The sequence below is a fragment of the Gigantopelta aegis genome, chromosome 9 (genome assembly GCF_016097555.1).
Source record: "Gigantopelta aegis isolate Gae_Host chromosome 9, Gae_host_genome, whole genome shotgun sequence".
NCBI classification, from domain to species: domain Eukaryota; kingdom Metazoa; phylum Mollusca; class Gastropoda; order Neomphalida; family Peltospiridae; genus Gigantopelta; species Gigantopelta aegis.
The window spans coordinates 62,609,354-62,631,158 of NC_054707.1; the positions used below are offsets into that span (position 1 = coordinate 62,609,354).

Below are 21,805 nucleotides of genomic sequence, written 5' to 3' on the forward strand. Positions count from 1 at the left end.
AAATAAGAGAACACCAATGAGAGCTCCGTGCGCTATATCCTAGTAATACCGTGAGGAAATCAAAGTCAAGAAAACATCTTACACGGTTTTCTCAAATAATTACTTGATTAGTGAGGTGTTTTTGTGCTAGCCAACTGGACTGAATCGTTAGTCCTTCAGTCTCATGGACTCATTCTGTTTAGACGTTTTGTAACCATCTAGTTATTTTACTGAATTACATTTGGGACACCCAAAATTTTCATACAATGAACTGGTTGAAACAAACTGCCAAACTCTGTCTGGGAGACCAGTTTATACAATACTGGGAGACCAGTTTATACAATACTGGCACAATAAAGTGATGCAATCTACTAAAAGCTTAACATATAGACTTATTAAAGAAAACACAGAGTTTGAAGCTTACTTTAATATATTAAGCAGGAATAATTATATTACTTTTCTACGATTTCGTCTTTGCAATAATTTTTTACCTATTGAAAAAGGGCGGCGGTCTAAAATACCACGTGAAAATCGAATATGTTTATTATGCTCCTCGAACGACATCGGAGATGAGTTTCACTATATTTGCTGATATGTGATATATTTAAGGATGAAAGACAAATGTATTTAAAGAAATACTACATTATTCGGCCCAGTCCAATTAAATTCACATAGCTGTTTAATTGTAAAAATGCTGGCACACTAAGAAAAGTTTATAAACTTAATCAGTTTATCAATGTTATAAACAAAGCGTGTTCCTCCTGAGAAGCTATTTGTAGTTATTGCATATTGTATTAGTATTAGTAACATACTAGGGTATTTTCTAAAATATTGTGGAATATACTTTTTGTATGCTATTGCACAGTGGACAGACAAGTACAAAATAATATTTATCCCCTGTGTCATTACATATATGACACGTTCTGTGTGTTAGGTTTGTTCCATCTTCCTGTTTTTAACATAAGTGACATTTTCCCTTTAAAGAAAGACGAGAGAAAACAGTGTGTGGACACTTACTCTGGTGATCGTGTACCCCGATAACGTTGATTGCAAAACTGATTTCAACCCAAATGTGTACCCCGATAACGTTGATTGCAGAACTGATTTCAACCCAAATGTGTACCCCGATAACGTTGATTGCAAAACTGATTTCAACCCAAATGTGTACCCCGATAACGTTGATTGCAAAACTGATTTCAATGAAGCGTTGAACACTTGAACTGGGTGAAAGGTGTGCTAGAGATTTGCTGTACTGGTGTCAAGTATGAATGATTCTGTTTATGTTTGAAGTAATTCATTATTCTCACAGTTCATTGGCAAACACAGTTTTATGGTATTGGTCAACCATCTTGAATTACGGTGTAGGGAAATCTCAAAATGTACTGTAGACCCTAAAAATGTATTTAAGGACCCTGGAAATATTAAGAAACGCGATACATTACAAGCTATATATTGTTTCAAATAATAAATGCTTCTTTGTCACCGCCATGTTGCAATTTATGACGCCATACTGGATGTTCTCAAGTGGTTTTGTACCATGAAGACGTGTCCAGTGACCCCGAAAACTTTATAAATGACATATTACAAGACACATTTTAAGCTAACCAATCACCATGGAGTGAAAAGTCTAGATATTTGCTGTACCCAGTTCAACATCAGGTGTTATGTACATGGGGTAGGGGAATAGCATATAAAATATAAAAACAATAATAGGTTTTTTTTCTCACAATTATGAAAGGTAATCCTAAATTAATTTTAAAATATATATTATTTGTTATAAAAAGTCAGGCATTTGGGGGTTTTGTTTTTTGTTTTTCCCCCAAATTAACACCTCCCTCTAATTTGACGTTAAATACAATAACACACGTGTGTGTATATGCCTATGCATCATCCAATCGTTCATTTCTATTCTTTACTTTCTTCTCACGACTTTATCTCTGAAAACATTTGAGCAAACGTCATTGCACGCCAAATACTGCAACGTCGACAGATCCTTCCAGAGTAGCATAGAAACAACATTTGCCTTTATGAAACCTCCAACAATTTCACCTAATTTTGTCTAAGATTTATTTCCTTCTCGGACCCAATTTTCGTGTTTTCTCATCCGTTGAAATCACCACGGGCATCCGCACAACTTTAACGCGCTGAGCTGTTGGAATCGCTTCGGGAATCTAGGCAAGCGATTTCCCATCTGGAGGAGCCGCGATGGTTTGGCCGTTTTATATGGCACATTTATGGGGTGTCGTCGCAACAACTCCGCATAACGACGCTCAGAAATGTATATCTCCAAGCACCTGTAGAAGATTGCCTGCATATGTCGAGGAACTTTACAAATAGGTATAAAAATATCCCACAAAAAAGCCGTTTCCAAGTAGCACCGGGATACGAAGAGGCGATGAATCGGAAAAGCTATCTAGAAATTGCAAAACCGTGACACTCTAACACCTGCAGTCCATCATGTTCCATCACAGTGCACAAGATTTCAACTTCTAGAATATTTTTTTCTTCTTCTTCTTAAAAACCTCACAAATTTTTTAATTTATGTTGTGCCCTGTTGGGGTCTCAAGTATTGTGTTGCCTCTTGTAACCAATGTTCTTGTGCACGAGTTTCTCTGCCCAGTGCTGTGCATGACGAGTTTCTCTGCCCAGTGCTGTGCATGACGCTCCAAAACACAGTCCATCATGTTTCATGCTTAGCTTTTGTAAACATTTTGTTCTAAGTTCTTGTTGCACCCCGTTGTTAGTACCTGCTGTCCCTGTGTACAGTATCATGTTTCCATGTTTCGTGTATGTTCCTATCACTAGTGTCCAGGTATGACTAAAGGCAGCAAGTGACATTCAGGTACAAAATGAGTTAATGTATGAACTGTAGTATTTTAAAATAAGCATTAGAATAACGTAGCCAGATACCAAAGAAATATCTTCCTGAAGATCGAACTTTGAGAAACAACTTTATTTTCTGGATAAAAGTCACAAAGGGTGATTTCCTCAAAATTGTTAATCCACCATTTACTACCATAGCACGTTTGCCTTAGCAGAGTAGATGTGTTCAATGTCTCTATTTCCAATGTTCCTGAGCCCATTGCTTCTATGCCTAATGTTTCGACAGGCAGTGATGCTATTCCGTGAGGTGACATGTCTAATGCGGGCAGGATGTAGATTAATGATAGAGATTTAGCTTGAAGTGAGATGGGTCATGGGATCGAACATTGTCTGTGGACATATTGGGGTTTCCCGTTTCAATGATCGTGGTATATTCTGTCTGTTAAAAAAAAATGTATATTAAAAATTGTCCTTGCTACTGCTTGTGTTGAAGTGTCGTTAAACATTCCTTTCGTTTCGTTTCCTAAACCGTTGTTCTTATAATATTCCCTAGAATCTTTATTACAATGATTCTATGCCCAATTATCCTAATTCCAATGTTCTAAGTTTCAACTTGCATGTGTCCAATGTTCTCATTCTTAATTAATGTTCTTATTTCCAATGTCCCTTTGTACCAAATGTTCACTCACACACCCAACACCCAACACCCACCCACACACACACACACACAACACATAACACATACACAACACACACACATACACATACACACACAACACACACACATAGGGTTTTTTGTTTAACGACACCACTAGAGCACATTGGTTTAATAATCATTTGTTAAACATTTGATAATTTTGACATATAGTCTTAGAGAGGAAACCCGCTACACTTATCCATGTCTCTATGCTCAATGTTCCTATTTTTAAATATCCAGTATTCCTATACCAAATGTTTCTTTTGCTGTGCACGAAGCAGCTTGATGTGTGCAAAACGTGTTTGAAATCGGATCGGATAATTTTGTCATGTTCATACACCACAAAAGTTTCGAGCATGTCTATCCCTTGTCCTGTCTCTGGATAGCCATGGGTTTGACTCGGGACAGAGTGTTTGAAAGCAGCTACAATCTGTACTGACCGGGCAGTACACTTGTACTCAGGCCGTCTGGTGGGCTTGGGGCACTGTCTACTTCACGAATGTCTGGCTATCATTATTAAAACTGATGACTGTAATAAATAAATTAATTTTAAAAAATAATAATCATAATTTAATAATACTCATTTTATAATAATCATAACTTTTTATTTTAAAAACAACAAAATAAAAATGTGGTTAAATTAAATACCAGAAAGGATGGCATATAATGTTAATATAATGCATTTTTATTGAACATTAACATTACAAGTGAGTCATTACTCATTTAACCAACAAGTCATTCGGCTAATCCAGTCCAGTCAGACGTCCAGTCAGCAAGTGTTCAAACTTGAATCAAACTAAATATATTCGTTCCTTCATTTATACTTATTCCCGTGCTTATAATCCAATTAAGGTTCAAGCACGCTGTCCTGGGCAAACATTCCAGCTATCTGGACTATCTGTCCATGACAGTGGGTTAGTGGTTAGTTGTTAGTGAGAGAGAAGTCGGTGTAGTGGCGTACCAGCCGTAAGTCCGATGGCTTAACCACCACTACACCACCGAGGCCTCAGGCGGGTAAAATATATGATACCTGTTCAAGTTTATGTCCAAGGACGACTTAGGTCAAGCAGTCCATTTGCGATGGTCACTTTGGTTGTTTTTTCTCTTTGTACATTTAGTTGTATTAAATAAATAAATGAATTGACAATGATATGTTTTGAAAAAAATAAAATTGAAAAGCAATCTCTTAATGCTATAATTGCAATTGAAAGTTTTATGATTATTGCAATAAATGATATTACATAAATTAAAATCAATTGATATAAATATGCAAAAGAACAATACCACTTGAGAAGTATTACTGAATTGTTACATATAATATTTTTGACAGTTTTGTTATTTAAGATCATACTTTTAGGGATCATTTCTATAGTATGCATCGCCAAGACGTCAAGTAACACTGACGAACGATCGAGACCACGAGGACGAGACACAGCCTCTCCTTCTGAGCGCGAAGCGGGCTGGGAGTGTCGCCGTTTTCTCGGTGACTCGCTCCCGGCCATTGATGACCGTTCCTCTCTTCCTTTTGTGGGGATTTGGAGGAAGCGGAGGCATTCTGAGTGGCTCAACACTTTTTTAATAACCTAAAATAAAAGAATACTCCACTGAACGATATACAGTTCGTGACCACGAAGCAATACGGTCATGCTGACAAAAACACGCAAAGACTTAAAATAAAAGAATCCTGGATAGAATTCCGATTTTTTTATTTTTTTTAAAATAACATTTTGTCATGTTAAAACAGGAAATACAGTAGCAGAACACTTCATAATCAATATCTTAAAGTATAATATTACGATTCAGTAGTCAAGTAGTTGTTACCACTTCATTCGCCGTTACATCTTCGTGACCGTTTTTCTATAGGCCTATTTTAAGAAACGAAGAGCAGTATATTATTCTCCTAATTAATTTACAATTGCACATAATTACCTATTTTGAAACTTTAGTACAACGGTTGCTTTATACAGTCTTAGACCGGCCTCGGTGGCGTAGTGGTTAGGTCATCGGTCTACAGGCTGGTAGGTACTGGGTTCGGATCCCAGTTGAGGCATGGGAATTTTAATCCAGATACCGACTCCAAACCCTGAGTGAGTGCTCCGCAAGGCTCAGTGGGTAGGTGTAAACCACTTGCACCGACCAGTGATCCATAACTGGTTCAACAAAGGTTTGTGCTATCCTGCCTGTGGGAAGCAAAAATAAAAGATCCCTTGCTGCTAATCGGAAAGAGTAGCCCATGTAGTGACAACAGCGCATTTCCTTTCAAAATCTGTGTGGTCCTTAACCATATGTCTGACGCCGTAAATAAAATGTGTTGAGTGCGTCGTTAAATAAAACACTTCTTTCTTTCTTTCTTTCTTTCTTTATACAGTCTGGACGAGAATATGGGCAGTACACGAATAATAATTTAAAAAATCCTGTGTGGTTCGAAATTTTGCAGGCATTTGAAAAAGAGGTGTGTGCGGAACAGAGGCGGATCTAGGGGCAGCCCCCCCCCCCCTAAATTTTGCGATAATTATAATTTTATTAATTTTCTCCTTTTTTTTTTACGATCCCCTCCAAACCTCCCCCAAAGTTCCCTTCGCATTCCACCTCATGTCACCCCCCCCCCCCCCCCCCCCCCCCCCCACCCCCAATGGATTTTCCAAATCCGCCACTACGGAAGCTTTGTGTGTTAACGTCCATGAGAGATGTACGAACTCTCTCAACACACTAGATCCGTTTATGCTCCTGTTAATGTTCGGAATGTTTTAACTTATGGTACAAAGTAGAAAGTATAACTACAGTATGCAATGCCAATACTTTTCTATAGATTTTAATTTGGCATGCCAAATATGTCAAAACATATGACAGTACGTATGTATGTTAGACATGAAGAAATCCGTGCTGTCGTTAATCAGGAGAAATGGACCATAGTGGACGTGTTGCGTCATCAACATTTAGACTTCCTTTATCTCCCTCGCTGCTGAAAATGACCCCTGTTCCATCAGTACTGAAAGATGGAAGGCCCTATCCTGCGTGCGCATTCCCAGACATAGGATAGTAATTAAATGGGAAAGAGGAATGCGAGGAGGAGCGAGGAATCACAGCACGTTAACACACGTGGTGTCGTATCGCGCATTCGCGGCATTATAACGGTTGCTAGCATTCATAATAACATCATGTCATCATCACCACACTACGTCACAATCAGGCTCTCGCGCTGATGTCTCACACTGATGTCTGGACTAAACAACGGATTTGTTTGGCAGAATGAAATGGCAGTCCATGTTTTGGTGATATGGTATTGCATGATATGACACGAGGTATAGACAAACGTTTGATAGTGGTATCTTGTGTGCATCCTTTAGATTACTAGCGGGGTATAGCTCTGCGATAGACTTCACCTCAGGTGCAGGTTCTCGGGATTGATAGGGTTGTTTCCATTTCCAACCAGTGCACTAGTGAAAGGTCGTAGTATATACTGCTCTAATTGTGCGAATGTGCGTATAAAATATATAGTTTGCTGTTTTTTGGTAAAGTAGCCAAGATGGCGACAGCATCAGACCCATGCCCCCCCCCCCCCTCTCTCTCTCTCTCTCTCTCTCTCTCTCTCTCTCTCTCTCTCTCTCTCTCTCTCCTGCGCGTGCGTGCACACACACACACACACACACACACACACACACACACACATACACACACACTGCAAAACCGGTATCGATATTGCTATTATGTTAGGTATCATATAGACGTTATTTAAAATGTGTCTAGGTATTCTTTTCCTTTAGCTGCCTCTTCTGCAGGATTGTATTCATGAGCTTGATTTGTCACACGGCCATAGCTCATTACTGTTTTCGTCATCTACTGTATCAGTGTACCGGTATATAAATGTGATGTCGTGGTCGTTGATCTAAAAATACCAACTCGCTGACAACACGTGGCTTCGCTTGGTCATTATAAACGAATACTGGTCCCATGCGCTTGTTTTGTTTGGCGGCGAGTGATGTCTAGTGCCACGAATATTGGTTTGGTAAACATATTGTAATAACCGCTTCGAGCTACAGGTGATGGGACTGTGTGAATGATATGTTATGTCGCTGTGAAGACGAAACAAGGCCGAGTCACATGATGACAGGAGACATCGCATCATTTAAATTATTTGACAATTTGATGAATTTGATTATTATAGATGTTTGTACACAGAACCTTCTTACACACGTGTTCCTGAGAACACCATGATACCATAATGACATAATATATGTGTTATATGGGTTGCCAAAGCCATAGTATCCAATGCAATAAGCACGATCGAAATTGACTGCTCTGTGACGTATAAGTTAACCTGAAAGTGAATGCTCTGTGACGCATAAGTTAACAAGTGTCGTAAATTAGTTTTAGTTGGAAAAGACGTTTAAATTTATTATAAACCTGGTTTTGGTTAATAGGTGTATGTATGTGCGAGAGGGGGTTTTGGGGGTCGAACACCCCTGCTCTAAGCAAGTTTTCGTTTTCTTTTAATGTATTTTCCGGAGTTGCATGATCTGACCCTCTTTAAAAACTTCGCTTGTCACAGTCTAGACCAACCCCTGTACAAATTCCTGCACACGCGCCTGGTGGAAGTTTTGATGCCAATTGCTCGTTCCAGCCAGTGCTCCACAACTGGTGTAACAAAGGCTGTGGTATGTACTATCCTGTCTGTGGGATGGTGCATATAAAAGATCCCTTGCTGCTAATCGAAAAAGAGTAGTCCATGAAGTGGCGATAGCGGGTTTCCTCTCTCTCTCAATATATGTGTGGTCCTTAACCATATGTCTGACGCCATATAACCGTAAATAAAATGTGTTGAGTGCGTCGTTAAATAAAACATTTCCTTCATTCCTTCCGTGTTGATGCCATGCATGTTACATCTCGTTTAAAAACGTATCCAGCTCGCTTTCGCTCTGTAGCTAGAGTAGATCTAAGGGCCACTCATGTAGTAGTCTATATACAGTTTGACATACTCAGCAAAACAAAATTACTTCTGCAGTATAAAATATTTTCTGAACAAAAAATTGTAATGATTTATATATACACAAAATATTACAATGGACTAAATAAGCAAATCTAATTCTAGCATTAGTATGTGTTTATTGACCCGCGTGCAACATTCTCTGGACGTACACCGTTCACATGACATTAAGACAACTTTTGACGGAAATGGCCGAACAATGTTCGGTTATTTATTATGCCAATAATTGATATAGATGGACTTACAATATAGATTTCTAATTGTTATTTAAAGTAAATCTATTATCCTAACAGTTTTAAATGAAACGCATTAAATGACTTTTAAGAATACTGTATAAACTGTATGATGGGTGTCAAGATATTCTATAATACAGAGACATGCTACTTACTAGCAATATAATATATGCCTTTTATGAAAACCTTTGGTAATGGATTACGGTTGTATTTGCCTATATATAGGAAGTCACTTTCTCATGTGTTTGAATGGGTGTGTCATGCGTTAGATGAGTGTAGATCACATGGAGTTGTGTTGAAGCACGGCTGTGTTTGTTTTATTTTGTGTTCTCTCTCATGGCACTTTATCCGTTTTGATCAAATTTATTCCGTGGTGCGGTTATTAAGCCAGGGTTCTCATCCCGGTACCGCCCGAAGGCTGGAAATGCTGTATTCTAACACAAGTGCTTCGCTCGTTAGTTAAAGTTTGTTTTGTTTAACGACACCACTAGCACACATTGACATATTAATCATCGGCTACTGGATATCAAACATTTGGTAATTTTTACATATAGTTTTAGAGGAAACCCGCTACATTTTTCCATTAGTAACAAGGGATCTTTTATATGCACAATCACTTTGACAGGATAGCACATACCACATCCTTTGGTATACCAGTCGTGGTGCATTGGCTGGAACGATAAATAGCTCATTGGACCCACCGACGGGGATCGACCCTAGACCTACCGCGCATCAGGCGAGCGCTTTGCCACTGGGCTACATGTACATCTCGCCCCTCGCTCGTTAGATGCGTTTTCAAACAAGATAAATAGTTTCTAACGGTCACTAGTATAATTTATATAGCTATAAACGTACATACACGTACAGGGGTTTATATATATATATATAGTCGAAATTGTATATAACAACCACTCAAGGGACCAAACGAATGGAATGGAATGGAAACTCGTTTAACGTGCCCATATCCACGAAGATTCAGGCACGCCCACTACGGATCCGACCTCTGACTTCGCCAGTGGGGGGTTCCGTGGCATACCAAAAGAAAGTGGCCGTTATGGACAGGTGTTCTTTATATAGAGGTCCCAAAATATTCAATCGAGACCCTAACATATTTCACTATAAAATCTCATTATTAAGCTTTGTTAATTCCAATACCTCAATACTTTCTAGCACTTAAACAATCTTTCTCGGACTTCCTGATAACTTCTACTCTACAATTTTTCGGTGGCATTTTGTTTGACAGTTGGTTCATAAATAAATAAGACAAAACTGAAATTTACATTTGTTTAATTGGGCTTTATTACTAAGGTGACATGTTTAACTCTATTAGTTTTATGTTGCATTGGGATTACATCGCGACCTGCAAACAAAACAATTTATCCAAGCATACCGTGATACCGGCTTAACTAAATTTATTAAGGTTTGCCGCTTGGTGCAAACTGCTTGTGAACAACAATCATGATGATTGACAGTGGGGACTACTCAGGCACCTTGGTTATAATTACCTTTGATAATACCGCAACAATCAGATACTGTAATACATTCTGCTTTCATAGAATATCTTAAGTTATTTGTGTTACTATATGCTGATGACACTGTACTACTAGCTGAAACAGCAGATGACTTATAGTATCAACTAGATTGTTTTCAAGTATACTGTGAAACATGGAAACAAAGTTAATGCAGCCAAGACTTAAATTTAGATTTTTTTCAAGAAGCAACTCAAAAACAAAAAAGAATCAATTTACATATAATAAGAAAAACTTAGAAATCGTAACTGAAGTTAAATACCTTGGGCTTGTGTTGAGTAAATCTGGGTCATTCACAAATGTTAAGAAAAATCTAATCAATCGAGCCTCAAAGTCTATGTTTGCTGTATTACAAAAATGCAGACAGTTCAATTTGTCAATCGATTGTCAATTAGACCTGTTCGACAGGATTGTAAAACCTATATTATTATATGGACGTGAAATATGTGACTTCAGTAATTAAGATATCATTGAACGATTACACCTCAAGTTCTGCAAATATATATTATGTGTTAATAAGTCGACACCAAGCTTTATGATTTATGGTGAATTAGGTAGATACCCACTGTCTATTAGTGTTAAAGTTAGAATGATTACATACTGGGCAAATGTTGTTAATAGTAGAAAATCTAAATTGTCTGGTATATTACACATGTTGGCATCATATAACCATAACGTTAATGCTATACCATGTACTTGGTTATCCTTTATAGAACGTATATTAGATGAATGTGGTTTATGTAACATATATTCATGCACACAGGTGGATGTTTTGTGGTTAAAACATGCAGTTAAACGAATATTATGTGACCAGTACTTACAAAAATGGAATAGTGATAAATTTGCCTCATCAAAAGGTATTGTTTTGTTTTGAGATATTTTATTGTTAAAAAAAGAATCAAAAGGATTGCACAACAGGCAGAGCCTATATAAGTGCTCTCCTAAACAAGATGGACATCAGACAATATTCATAATCATAGATATCTAAAGCATAATAACATGTCTAATGGCATAAAATATTTAACATTAACGTATTAACCACAGAATGTTCAAGCATGAATTTAAATTAGAAAATTATTTGTCGAAACTCGCAACAAAAAATGCTAGAATTCTTTGTAAATTTAGAACTGGTAATGTCAGACTTCCTATTGAAACCGGTAGATGGTTTAATATCGAGAGAGAAAACAGAATATGTCACTTGTTCAACACTGATGTTGGTGATGAGTTTCACTATATTGTTAAAAAAAAGAGTAAAGTTTGTTTTATTTAACGACGCCACTAGAGCCACTATATTGTTAAATGTACGTCTTTATCTACTAAGCGAAATGTGTATATACCTAGTTACTATACGAACAGAGCAAGTGCAATTACCTTTTACCAGTTATTTTCTACAACAAAAAAATCACTTTTGTGTAAACTATGTAAATATTAGCAAATTGTCGAGCGCTCGCCTCAGCCGCTTGCGTTGTGTGATCGAACCACCTCAATGCATCTATTCTTCCACTGCGTGTTTCCCCATCCCAACCAGTACCCGACGGCTGATACAAAAGGTCGTGGTATGCGCTGTCCTGTCTGTGGGATGGCGCATTTAAAAGGTTCCTTGCTATTAATTGAAAAAATGTAACGAGTTTCCTCTCTAAAACTATATGTCAGAATTAACAAATGTTTGACATCCAGTAGCCGATGATCAGTAAGTCAATTGCTCTAGTGGTGGAAAAGAAAAAACCTTTTTGTTTGCACTATGTGATCTAAACCGACCCGAACTGAATCGTATTCTTATTTGAATTATGTAATATATTAAGAGATTAAATGCGTGGTTTGATTCTGTTTTACGTGGTTGTTAAGCTTAGATGCTTAGTTCGTATTCATATCTATAGTCCCCTTGCGTCAAAAAGGAACCAACGAAGTGGCATGTATCTCTGTAACGAATAGCGTTAAAATCCATATCAAAACATATTATTACGTTTTAGAACCGTACCAACTTTTTTTCTTTTTTTTAAATATGAGTGTAATTTTTTTTAAATCCTATTCAGAAAAAATTCTATGCAGTGTTACATACCTTTTTTTAATACAAGGATGAAGGCATAACTTGGCCGTTCCAGCCTTTGATCTTAACCCCTGTATTAGGAATGAAATTCAATCTATACAATCTGATGATAATTTGTAAAGAAACTTTTTTATTATTATTTCCATAACTTTTTTTTTCTTTGTAAAACATGTTATGAGAGTTGGTATGGGTTTAAAAGTTAATGATATGTTTCATATGGGTTTTAAAACATTACACAATATGTAGATTTGTTATATACATAGCAATGAAATATATAGATCAACGGAAACCATAAATGTGATATCCGGTGAGAAGTCATATTTTCTTTGTAGTTTAGCTACAGTGACAATATAGAAATCGTATTTACTTTGTGGTAAAAGTGATTGATTAAAATACTTCCCTTTGTCTCGTTTCTTCGTATTTAGGTTTCACGATTACCAATGCATCTGATGGTATTTGAAAAATATTTTTTAAAATGTAATTTAAACAACTGTACCTATAAAAAAGGGATATGAAGTGTAATTACGATAAAATATCTAAAACGAATTGAATATGAAGCTAAATAATGATGACACAATGTAGTGTCATTGAGTATAAGTGTAAGAATTTAAGTTTAACGGCGTTCAATTCGTTTTCTTTTTTCGAGGATCGCTTTGTCAGATATGTTTGCACATCAGTATTATTAAATAACTTAATTTAATAATTAAATAAAGATAATATTTATTCAAATTTATTTTAAAATGTCTATGGGGTCAAGTATATTTTCTGGAAAAGTTCCATGGGAAGAAATATATCATGGCGTTACGTGTTTTCGATAGGATAAGCGAAAGATATTAAAAAAACAAAAGATATTGTAAAAAATTAGGAAAGATGTATATAATAAATATACCACTTCATAGTGTTTTTCGGAATACGATTTTTATGTCAACTCGTGATGTGTGCAAACCATATTTTTGTTCACACATCACTCGTTGACAAAAAAAAAAATCGTATTCGAAAAAAACCATGAAATAGCCTCTGTATATGCAAATCCATCGGTTTCCTTCTCCCGCAACGGAGTTCACCTTCATCTGTGTACTAATCGGATATTTTCCACTGAGCCTCCGACTCACCTTGGGTACAGGTTTGCTACATGTACTAAAGCTGACCAAAACAAAAATACAGAATAAAAAGGATCTGACCGTCTACAGCACGTGTTAACGTTCAAACCATATAACTGCCAACTGCACATGCGTTGTCCTACTTAGCTTTGTTTATTGTACTTCGTTAATTGTTTGGTTTCGGGACTGCAGGAGAAATATGTATTCTGCCAGAATATGTACATGCACATGTTCTCTATACCTTGTACATGCATGGAGTGTGTGAACCGAATCTCTGTCGGCAGTGCTGATATGGTATTTGAATACAAAGGAGAGGAAAGGAATACATTTGTTTAAACTTCAGCTATTTTGGTGTCATTAACATATCATGAGAGAGAGAGAGAGAGAGAGAGAGAGAGAGAGAGAGAGAGAGAGAGAGAGAGAGAGAGAGAGAGAGAGAGAGAGAGAGAGAGAGAGAGGCAGACCATTACTGCCGCCTAGGCTACTCTTGCCGAACATTGATGAGCCCTTTATGGACTTTATTCCCATAGACATGACATTACATACGACGGCCTTTGATATATCAGTCGTAGAGTATTGGCTGGGACGGAGAAACATCTGAGTCCATTGAAAAGGATCGATCCTGCAAGACATCGCACCTTGAGTCAAGTTGTAATATTATGCACAAGTTGGAATTTTGCGTTGAATTCAGGTAACATACATACTGGAGTTTACGTTGAGTTCAAGCTGTAACATCACACACATTGGAGTTCGCATTGTAGTTAACGATGGGTAGAAATTATCATTCTTAGAATAGACGCGCCTTACAGACCACTGTGTACTGATTACTAAAAAAAAAAAAAACCCAGAAAAAAAACGAGAAGAAGAAACAAGAAAGAAAATCGTGTTTGACGTTGATGTGCATTTCTAGACTTGAAAGAAAGCGTAGAACTCGATTGTACCATGTCTGTCATGCTCGCCGTATATCTGTTCGCCATGTGCAAACATAACAGCACACCAACTCATCAGAAAACAATCACGCAACACCTGTACCCGGCCCGCAACTCATTTATCTTTCCGGGTGTCGGACGAACAGTCCTTTAGGGAATCGCAGACAGCGCGCCAAAACTATTTACTAAAGGGGGACTATTTTAAAGTCGTGCGTATTTATAACCGGCCTCGGTGGTGTAGGGGTCCTGTGCAGAGCAAATGGCAATATCAGATAATGTGTACAGGACGGACGTGCCTGAACCGTAAATAGATATTGGCATGTACTTAAGTTAAGTACATACGTGTAGGGGTTAATCCATCAGAGTTAAGGCTGGTAGGTACTGGGTTCGTGCTCACAGCGAATTAATGGCTGAGTAGCCGCAAACATCTCTCTCACTAACAACTTACCATTAATCCACTGTCCTGGATAGACAGCCAAGATAGCTGAGGCAATGGCGGATCCAGAAAATACATTTAGGGGGGTGGGGGGGGGTGGGGCTCCAGTGACATGAGGTGGAATGCCAAGACAACTTTGGGGGAGGTATGGAGGGGGATCGTAAAAAAAAATTTGAAAATTAATATATAAGAAAATTATAACTAACGCATAATTTAAGGGGGGGGCCTCCCCCCACCATATCCACCTCTGTGAGGTGTGTGCCAAGTACAGCGTGCTTGAACGTTAATTGGAATAAAGCACAAAAATCTAAATTAAATTTAAAAAATGTATTCGTTAAGTGTAGTAGTTCTTTCAGTTATCAAATATATATATTAGTTTTAAACCCAGTAACCAACATGCAGAGTTTTTTTTAATTATTAACATCTTCAATGGTAATATTGTAATGAAGGGGATAAAAGCGAAATAAGGATTTAATTATTATAGTATTAAGCTCATTACAGACTCTCTCGTGTATATATTAACTAAGTTATTCTATGGACATAACCTTAAGCAAGGGAACCAAGTTGCCAGTTGCCTTTATTCAAATGGTGCGCATTTGGAGTTCATGCGAAATGAAGCGTTCTCAGAAGCAAGACTAAGAAAGCGGTAGCTGTCAGTGGTGAGGCAGCGCGGATGCTGACGGCCTGTGCCCAATCTATCACCAACTGCATGCAACATTTGAAGACTGCCTTTCTTTTATTTGTTCGTGTCTGTTGCGTGCTTTATTGCATACGCAGGTGATGCGCGCCACTGACACGGTCAAAATTGGCCGGTGTGGTGAGCGGTGGTGTGGAGGAATTTACTTCTAGAAAATTAGGCTAATGGTTGCCTTTGTTGGGCTGGCTACATACCACAATTAATTACGCTATATGTTTCTATATACCGTTAGTTGAGTTGCTGAGTTGAATAAAGTTCTGTTCTGTTCTGTTAGTGGCTATAGCAATTTATTAATATCAGCAGGCCCATGGATTTTTTCTTATGTACCTTTGCTTGTCTGAGGGCAACATATCCGCTCCTTCTCCCAGGATATTGGTTTAATCAAACACACCCACTAAACTTGGCCGAAGTATATCCATTTTACATAAAAAGCACTACGTTTGCATGGGCCGGAATTACCACAAAAAAAGTCTTCAATGTCAACAAGTTACACATGTTTGCAAACTACAATCATACTGTCAAAGCTGTCTGCCATGAAATAATCACAAACGGCAGATTATTTGTGCGGACATATTTCAACCAAATGGGAAGAATACTGTGATTTGAGGCCGGCTGTTGCTGCTTGTCGAAGGTGGCGAATAACCACTGTTCATCAAAATCCTAATTATGATTTGAATGAATGAATGTTTAACGACTAATGACGCCCCAACACAAAAATATACATCGGTTACTGGGTGTTTTTTAAGGTGAGTATATGGAAATTAATTAGGATTTGAAGACAGAATCGCGAAATTTGTTTCGCAAATGATTTATCTAGACTCGCTCACGCACAAACACAGATATGCATAGAAAGTACTTTTGCTAAGCAAAATTAAGACAATAACATAACATAATTTTTAAATAATGAGAATGCAAAATAAATTTATGAATGAAGTGGTCAAGTTAATATTTATCTACTTAAGACGGAAACTAGACTTGATCTTTGAGTTATTGAATGGAAGTCTACGTTAATTCATCGGTGCCATTATAATACATGCCTGAAAATATATTATTAAGAATAACTGAAAGCGCTTAGGCTATTTTACTGTGTTGATTTTGTTGTTATATATTTTATTTTACTTTGCACAATTGCCTTGAGATTAGACACAACGTGCAAATGGAGGGGAGGAGGTGCGTATATAGACCAACACCCTGATTTTATAGCATTGGGCTATTAAAAGGGTCGACAGTATTATGAGTCAGACTTATTTTGTCTTCATAAAAACCCAAAGGTCTCAAATATCGCCATTCTAGAATGATCGGCATTTAATTGCACATACCGTCATAATCTGTATTCGTCAATGTTTTTTGCCACATTAAAATGTGCTGAGAGCTTTTTTACGAGCAGAAGTCCTAGCTAGCAACCACGGGACGGGAAATTCCGTTTTATGTCGGTTGGCTATAGGTATAAATATGCTATTTGAGAAAATATAGCCTTGAAAGCCAAAACGCGTGCTGAAAGATACTGTCGGTGATTTTTTGAGCGAACGAAACTTATCCCAAACATAAATCATAGCAGTGCTGAGAGAACGAAACATATGTTTCCTACCTCGGAGAACAAAGGCATCGGTACATCGCAGAGTCCGCGTATCAGTTCAGGCGTACCCTAGTTCAAAACGTACCCAAAATATAGGTTTTCTGTAGCAGTGCAATCATTGCGCTTAATATGATAACACATAACAGAGAGATTGCTATTCCTAACTTAGGTCAGGTCATAGGGCTTTACGTCAGGCCCGTACGCAGAACTTTATATGGAGGGTCGGGGGTTGGGGTGGGTGGGTACGTAATCGCTAGGGAGGTCCGGGGGCATTTTTTTGTACACATCCACGAACGAACCCTCCCCCCGCGTACGGGCCTGTACGTGCACATTCAGAGCAAGCTGTTGTAGCGCACGCCTTCCAAACTTGTACGTGTAGTGCTATAAATAGCGACACGTACAGGTGCACGAATTCTAATTACCTTATTTGTGATTCAAGTCGGAACATATGCTATTATCTACTTCCATCTAACTTTCTCTCCTTTACATCCTTTTACCTTCTTTTCCAAAATCCTCCATTTCATCTGTGTCTTCTATGCTGTCCTGCCTGTGAGAAAGTGTATATGTAGGACCTCTTGTTGCTAAAACATCAAATCAGAATTATCAAACGTTTGACATCCAATTGTCAATACATATTTAATATATCAGTGTGCTCTAGTGGTGTCGTTAAATAACAGACACTAACCTTTTTTGGTTAGTGTTGTACGTGCATTCTCTCTCAGTTCGCATATTCTTAGACTGACGTTTCACATAAGCATACAACAACGTTCATATATACTTACCATATAAAACCATTTACAATACACATTTATATACAGTTTGTAAATGACATTTTTTTACCTCTGGATCAGCTTGCAACCTATATATATCTGTATATATAGAGGATTCGTCACGAGTATTTTTTAATATGGAAAATATCAACCGAGTTTATGTTAATCGGTATTTGTCGAGGCTCTACCGAGACAAATGCCGATTAACTAGACGAGGTTGATATTTTACATATTAAAAAACACGAGTAGCGAATTCTATTTATCCTATAACACTTCTAAAATAACATTTTAATTTTTTTTTTTAATAAATCACAGTACTAAAGTCGCCGTCATCGATAATATGACGTCATCACGATTAGCACAGATTAGTTTGACGTCACGCATTTTAAACAAATCTTTGAAAACGTTACGCTCAGGCACACGGGTCTTGTTGGCTTGTAAGCAAATGACCATACACAGCAACACATTACCTAGAGACCTTGCAAATGTGCATACCATTATTATAAAGTAAATTATCACATGGAAATGATAAACCTGTATATAACCTGTATATATATCCTGTATTTATATTTAAAAATGTATGACATAAAACGCATTTTCTCTTTCTATGTGTACACGTTCTAGTACGCATTTTAATTCTCAATATCCCTAATTTCTAGAAAAGACAGACAAAAATTAGTCATAGTTACGATACTCAAATCAGCATAGTTAATCATCATTTCAGACATGCAAGTCAAAACAGATCGGGCTGAAACTGAAAAGACGCTTTATGTTATGTTTCTTGGTAATACTATTCCATCCAATCAACATTAGAAACATCAATACATCCTGAGATTTGTCAAAATGTGACAGGTGATTGAACAACTATGTACCCCTGACATTTCATTTAAACAGAACTCTGAAGACCATATCTCTCTACAATGTAGTTGAATGGGCATTTGGCAAAATAGTTGTTGATTCCATGAACCTCTATCTAGTGCCTCGTCTAAAGGAGGACAGCCACACCAGAGGAGAACTTTACTCGTTTTAACCGCCGCAAAGAGGACTGCCACTCCTATCCTAGTTTACTAAATTAAAACTAGCGTGCGACTGAGCTAAGAACGTTTATGATTGTGTTTAATCAGAATGCGTTCGTATAAATATTCAAGTTTGCATCCTTTTAAAATATTCATATTCAAAATGTGTATACAAGAAAAGGATTATTACGTTTGAACATGTTTAGTTATGTCTATTGCTCTAATATGCAACTACTATGTTTTTAATTAAATACAATACATTAAACCAGTAAATCTGTGTTTTAGAACATAGCGGCTTTTAAATATATTTTAAAATGAGATTTTGGTCGGCAATCGGTTCTCTGATATATATGAAAGGATATTCATCGTAAAGATGCATACAATTCTTTTCATCTTGGCATGAGATTTAATTACATTTTTGAAATCTTCAAACAGGTTCTCCTATCCCAAAAGGCCATATTTTTGGTAAAGCAGACTTTACGACTTTGGCATATGGCGCGAAAACGTCATGGTCCGTTACCACAAACCGTTCTGCAAGAACGACTTTCGGCAACATCAGGTGTTGGAAACGGATTCTGCACTTCAAAGGGGTGATGCCAAGTTGAAAATAAAACAAACAATTTGTACTTAGAAAAAAGTATCTAAAGAAAAGAAATTGAAGCATTTGAATATTTCTGAACGGAAATGAAATAATCAACCTTACAAACACTAAAATGAAGAAAAATAGTTCTTGCGATGTACGTTCGCAATGACAAATTACCTAGCTGAAATGTCAGCGAACAATAACCGCTAAGCATCTGTTCGACACCTTTTTCAAAGGTGAATCTTGTTTGTAACATTGTGCATATTTCACACGTGCAATTTTTGGTAGTTCCATTTATTAACCATGGTAATGTATTCAAACGCCTTTCGTTAACTCATTATTCAAAATCGGTCTCATTAAAGCGTTTAGTGTTTGGTTAAATATAACAATGTGTGATGACGTATTAAAGTACTTAGATAACTACCAGTGTATTGAATTAAGGCACACACACCTATTGTAGTATTATTAATAAAAAGTAGAATTTAATTTGTAAAATTATTTGATTAGAAAGTTATTATTCCAAAACATATAGATTGTGTCTTTCTTCTTCTTCTTTTGGTTGTGTTTTCTGTTTTGTTTTGGGTGTTTTGGGTGTTTTTGTTGTTGTTGGGTTTTTGTTGTTGTTGTTGTTGTTGTTGTTGTTTGTTGTTTTTTTTGTGTTTTTTGGGGGTTTTTTTTTTGGGGGGGTGGAGGTCGGGGCGGGGTAAGGGTGTATTTATTGTTGTTTTTTATTTTGTTTCGAATATTTTTAGGGTTTTTTTGTTGTTCTTTTTGGAGGTTGTCGGATGTACGTCTGAGGTATTGTTATATTAATTGATTATCAAATCACAACGGACCAGATCCATATGTAGTTTATTATTATTACCTAACGAAAGTAACCATCTTTTAAAATAATAATATACATATTTATGTCTTCACTGATAAATAAAGTTCAGCTGTTTATATGCGGATATCCTGTCATTGACAGGGCTCAGTCTGGATAACAAAAATAGCTATAGCCAAAAGAACTCAGCCAAATGGGATTTTTATTGGCAATAATGAAAATGTGTTAGCCGAAATTAATTTCACAGTATGTACTAAGTAGTTTTCTATAATTTATAAAAATGCGTCTTCTTCAGCATAATGTACAAAATGGAATAAAAATAGCTGATTTTATAATTCCTATATTAATTTACAATATACATAGATCAGTTGCAGTAAGAACTCAGTATAGGCATCCAAAGAAGATAGCAGTGGGGGTAGGGGCAGTTAGTTACTTTGATTTTCAACTGGGGAACAATGCATTATTTTCAGAGTTGAGTCCAGTGCCCTCTACCACCACCCATTCTAGCTTCCAAGGCCTGTGGTATTAAATCAATAAACGTAAAGAAATAACGGGGTGTGTGAATGTTTGTCCAGTGTGTTGTTGTTTTTGTTACCTTTACTCTCGTTCTTTTTTTTACTCACACAAAAAATTGAAAGTTGGTATGTTATGAACTATCTTAATGTGGGTTATTTATCTTTTTTAAGTTAACCCCTCAATTCTACATCCCCCACCAATTTCAGTCTGCGTTTATTTTATTCCGCCACATTATTGCTGGGGGGTTTTCAGCTTCATGTTAATGTTTTAGCTTCTTGTTTAATACGTCGGATAAGACTGCTAACTTCACATTGTATCACAACCATTCCACTTACGTCATTAAATATATATATATATATATATATATATATATATATATATATATATATATATATATATATATATATATATACATATGATGATTCTGCAACCAAATTGGTAAGATATATACCAAATGAAAAGGTATGAATAACAGGGACAGGTTTGTACGCAAAACATTGATATTTTGCACAAGAGTAGTTTATTATCATTATTGATGGTTACATATTCATTTTGATACATAATTTACTACTACATGTATGCTATACTATACTACCTACTCAGCATTCACCAAACGTCCTGCCAACGATGGTCGATGGTCGCACCATTTTCTTTTCACATTACCCATACGTTTGTTCTAGGATAACAAAAAAACTTTATTATTCCATCGAGTGTTATTTTTGCCCCAACGATTCAAAATTTGAGTATGCTATGGTGATGTGGTTAAAGTAAAAGTAAAAGAAGAAGAAACCCAACAACAACAAAACCACTGTAATTTTAATATAGAAGCATATCAACTTTAACATAGAAACACATCAATAAATCAACCATTTGTCACGTGTTTTAAGATTATTGTTATTGTTTTACAGGGTTTTGTGATAGACTACGTACCCTCAATAAAGAACCCTATCAAATTGCTTTCGTCTTTTGTTGACGATTAGTAAGAGAGAGAGAGAGAGAGAGAGAGAGAGAGAGAGAGAGAGAGAGAGAGAGAGAGAGAGAGAGAGAGATTGTACAAGATGGCGACG

General features: G+C 36.8%; 1 protein-coding gene and 1 non-coding gene across 2 annotated transcripts in view; both read left to right on the forward strand.

Moving 5' to 3' along the window:
* LOC121381432 (transcription factor 15-like) overlaps window positions 1-21,805 on the forward strand; it is a 74,357-nt gene that overhangs the window by 22,656 nt on the left and 29,896 nt on the right. The gene's annotated exons all lie outside the window — the stretch shown is intronic.
* LOC121382392 lies at window positions 4,841-5,063 on the forward strand. Its single transcript, XR_005959164.1, has one exon. It is a non-coding gene; the product is annotated as a small nucleolar RNA U3 (small nucleolar RNA).